The sequence below is a fragment of the Dipteris shenzhenensis genome, chromosome 32 (assembly GCF_047967505.1).
Source record: "Dipteris shenzhenensis isolate YYH24624 ecotype China chromosome 32, Dip_SZ_1.0, whole genome shotgun sequence".
Lineage (NCBI taxonomy): Eukaryota > Viridiplantae > Streptophyta > Polypodiopsida > Gleicheniales > Dipteridaceae > Dipteris > Dipteris shenzhenensis.
In genome coordinates, this window is record NC_141627.1 from 11,804,729 (window position 1) to 11,809,488 (window position 4,760).

Genomic DNA, 4,760 nt, shown 5'->3' on the forward strand with positions numbered 1-4,760 from the left:
ATCGTCAGCTTTAAGTGTGCTCCTTCAGCTTTTATACTCGTACCATTTTGCGCGTGAACTGCGTGACAAGTGTCCTCTTCCCATTTGCCCCCCCCAATTTTCTCAAAGTATTGCCTTTTTTTTCCCCCTTCCCCTTTTTGGGAATTTAATGCATTCCTCGCCATTCTAATCTTACATCACCTCCATACATTATGAATCCATTTGTGCATCCATGATGTATCCATAACTTGTGCATATCTTCATTGCCTCGCGCCGACCACACGGGTGGACATTCGCCCTCTTAATCGCACAAGTTCTTGGCGTATGACCGAAACCAATCTAGTCACAAAAAACTGGGCTTGCAGGCGTGGAGATCCCCCTGCTGGTGGTTGGGATTTTCGAGACGCGCTGCTGCAGTCCGGTCGGTTGATGGAACCAGCTTCAACAATGGTTTCCGACCTAAAACCCTCCCCCAAGCTCCATCTCCATAATTGGTGGCAAACTCCAGCAGCACAATGGGTGCTCAGCCGGCGGGAAAATATTCATTGTCAGTTTGTGGAGTTAGGCAGTCGCCACCACGAGACTCCAAATTATATTTTCTACTTAGTCATCGCCTAACTTAGGGGCCAACTTGGGCAGTTGGCACTGGACTCAACATTATATGCATATGCATATATGCATACATGCATACATGATACTTATACCATTTTTGCACATGATTTATGTGACAATCGTCAAGCTCCCAATGGCCGTCACTTGGCCATCTCCTCTAACTTGGGCTTGTTAGTGTCTAGTGACACATCTAATATGTCGGCTTGACACATGAAAGGTTTGGCAATGTGATTTCCTTTTCCACATGCAAACCATCCTTATGCAAAAATTCTAAACACATTTTGGCTTTCTATTCTTTGATGTGAAGATGTGAATTTGAGATGTCATTCCAAGCAAGGGGAAACTAGTTTAGACACAAATATCAATGTTGGACCCAAACAAAAGTTCATGCATTGGGCATGATTTTGGGGTGAAATATAAAAGCAACTTAAAGGCATAATACTCACATTTTCCCTCTAGTTTTACACCTTTGGACTTTATTGTTTAGTGCTAAAAAATGTGAGGAGAGCCTCTAGATTCCTTGTAGTAGCGGATGAACGGTAATTAGACCATGAGAAAAACATGAGGGGCATTTTAGATACAAATGTGAAGGTGAAAAGAATAACTTTACGCATACATTGTGAAATGTAGGGAAGGCTCTCCTTATTAAAAGGCATTTGTTATGTGTAGTATAGGTGTATAGTTTTCCTCATTAGATGGCATTGGTGATGTGTGAAATGTGTGAAAAGATCTCCTCATTAGAAGTCATTGTAATGGTGATATGTGAGAAAGCTCTCCTCATGAGATCATGGTCTTCATCTAGCATATGTGTTGCATGAAAGCATATGCAGTGACCCAAACAACATTGAAGATGAGTTATTGGGCGTAGTTTGAATTTCATTTTGCATTATCCGAAGAAATTTGTGTATGTGAAAAGTAGGAGCGAATAAGGAGCTTCAAGAAATAAGTCGTGCATAACATATAGGAAAAATCATCACCCCATTTAATCCCTATTGGAGGCAGCGAGCTTACCCCTTGCAACTCCCTCCCCTATGCTTTATAAATCCATCTCATGTCCACCCATTGTCTCTTCTTGCACCTTGCTCCTTAAATGAATGATACATTTTTTAGATCAAGCAACCCCTAAAAGTCCTTTATATTTTAGTTTTAGAGAGCATGAACAAGAGTGATTTTAGACTTGTAGGTGTTTGGTTGGTTTGTGCTTCATGGAGATATGAGATGAGAGTTTAATTAAGGGTTTAAGGGGGTTTAAATGGGAGGCATGGTAAGTATGGAGGATGGTTCTAGCAATTGATTTTGAGGGGATTGAATGAAGATGAGGTGTTGGAACTAGAGTTATAGCTCAAGATGTCAATGAAAAGAACATATAAAGCACTCTTAAAAACTTAAGTCTAATTCAATTTTTTCCATTGAGCCCTAAAGGGTTTTGTGGGTTTCCTTTTGACCTATCCTAAGTCTTTGTGTAAGACTAGTCTCACCATTGTCCTTGAGTGTCCTACCTTTCTCTTAATTCCTTGAGAAGCATGGTCTAACTTAAGACCATGTTTGCCTACGGTTGTTACAGTTTATGGCCCGATGGAAATCAAATTGATTCTACAAAGCAGTCTCACTAAGATTGTCTTAGACATAGCTAACCTTTAGGAGGAATATGCTTAGTGGAAAATGGGACCCTTTAAACCTTTAAATAGTCATCATTGCAACGGTCATTTTTGAGACTATAGGATAAGCAACATGTAGGAGGGTGATGGGAAACACATTGCCTATTTCAAGGTAAGGGAAAAGTTTGCTTTTAGGGATTTAGAAGAAGCGATACATGCATGCATTAAATAACATACAACATGCAATGACTTCCACGAAAAAAGATAGACTTACACATTGAACAACAAGACAATAGGAGATGCATTGAGCAAACGAATAGAATGGAAATAGAAGAGGGCCATAACACATGCAAGTGTTTTTTTATTCTAACAAAAAATGGTAAGGACCACTTGAACCTCATGCATACATGTGTTGGCCAGTAGTTGCTTGTGTTAGATATCAATGCTCCACTCTCGTGTAACTACGCGGGAACCAGCTAACTCTACTTGTAAGTCCCCCATATGAGGAGAAGGCATTTGAGTAGCTCGGTTATACGGTAGGTCCTGGTTTGGACACCAGATGGGGGCCATATGTGGCCTGATGGCTGGACGACTTTAGATAGAGTTGGCACACTGTCAACTAGGCTACATGCAAGTGCGAGAGGGCATCCCATGACTGACCGGATTGAGGGTAGATGGAGCATTTCCTGGGGGAGCCCACTCTCAGGTTGCGATGCCCGTTTGGAGCCCCAGATGATCTCGAATGGCTGTGGGCCGAACGGTGACCATAGGTGAGTTACTCTATTCTGCGCCACGGTTCTATCGTGTGGTGGGTGGCCTATTTCGGGACCGACCTCCAGTTGGCCGGTTTGGGCAGACTAGGTCGGTCTCCCAATTGAGTCTAATCGACTACGACTGGTGGCTATATAAGAGCAAGCTCATGAAGCCCATTATCATCACTGGCTATAGCAACCCTAATTCCGTAGCATCCAGCCTCCGTCTCTACTGTTTCCAGCATGCCATCAAAGCTTCTCTCACAGGAGCGCATGGCTGGGAGGCAGTGCCATCTATTGTATTAGTTTTATAGTAATCAAATTTTTGATTCTCCATACTATTTGCTTTTCTCTCTTGCATACGAGATCCTGTTATCTACTGAGCACAGACGTTGTATTGTTTTCTTACAGCTTGTACTAATGCAAAATGAGCAATCGAACATGCGAGGACACCACAAACTCATAAGGGTCTTACATCGAGTGCAATCAAAATATTAAAAGGCCTCAAAATGGGGGCATAGGAGGAATATAATGCCTCAAAATGGGGGCATAGGAGGAATATATTGATGCTTCTGACCGAGGTACTCATCCAAACATGCTATGGAGAGTTGTTCTCTCATGCAAAGGGATCACAAGCCACTGTACTGAAACAAAATGGGGGGATGAGAAGTATGCGAACAAAATTGCAAGATTTTGAAGAAAAACCCCAGCAAATGTAAGATTGCAATGTAACATGAAATGACGCCATGTGTCCTCTCGCACCTAACCCATCCCTAGTTCTTTTGGCTATTAGTACATGGATGGGAAAAGGATAGAAATACATTTGAATATGGATGGGACCATCTTTTTCCATTCCCATCCTATTTCTTGATATTTTCCCATTCCCCTCCTTTCCTCACATGTCCTAAGACCCTAAGGCACAAACTCAATACCAAGGCTTGGGACTTGAGATGAGGGGGGAAGAATATCTATAGAAGTCAAATGGGGAGGGTTTTCGTAAAGGCTAGTTACGTCCGAGGATTGGACGGAGCCATCGGAGGTTGGGGGGCCACCTCTCCTAGTGTTGCTTTTGAATTCAACACAAGATTTAAAAGTGGCTGACTCTTAGGCTACTTTGATACCTCATAAGGTAACAAAATGGCTTGTGGATGAATGAGATTGTGAGCACACAACAAAAACTTACAAGAAGGGAGAGAAGGACAAAACCAGGAGCGGTAGCTCTAGTGGGTGCAAGATCACCCTAATCTTTTGTATGATCTTATCTATATGTTTGAGTATTATGTACATGTGTATAACTAGGGCTAACTACGCACAAGGGCTCTTAACCCTACAACCTCCCACTTAAAGGCCAATGTGTCTTTAAGGGAGAACAATCAATGAGCATACTATCCAATGCCCATCAATGCACAACAATACTCAAACCGCTAACTAGATAGGCTCTTCGTCAGCATATCTGCAGGGTTATCATCAGTATGAAGCTTGACAAGCTCTATGTGCTTGTCCTCAAGTACCTTTCTGATGAAATGGTACATGATCTCAATGTGTTTGGTTTTTGCATGAAAAATTGGATTCCATGCTAGCTGAATAGCACTCATGGAATCATTCTGCAATGTCGGTACACATCTATGAATCCCAACATCTCCCACTAGCTGGTCAAGCAACATACTCGTTCTCTATGGTAGACAAAGCAACACACTTCTATGCGCAAGACATCCACTACATTGCACCACCTGCAAAGGTGAAGACATAACTAGAAGTGGATCTCTTGCTATCCACATGCCTTGCATAGTCTGAATCTGTGTACCCAAGTACACACATC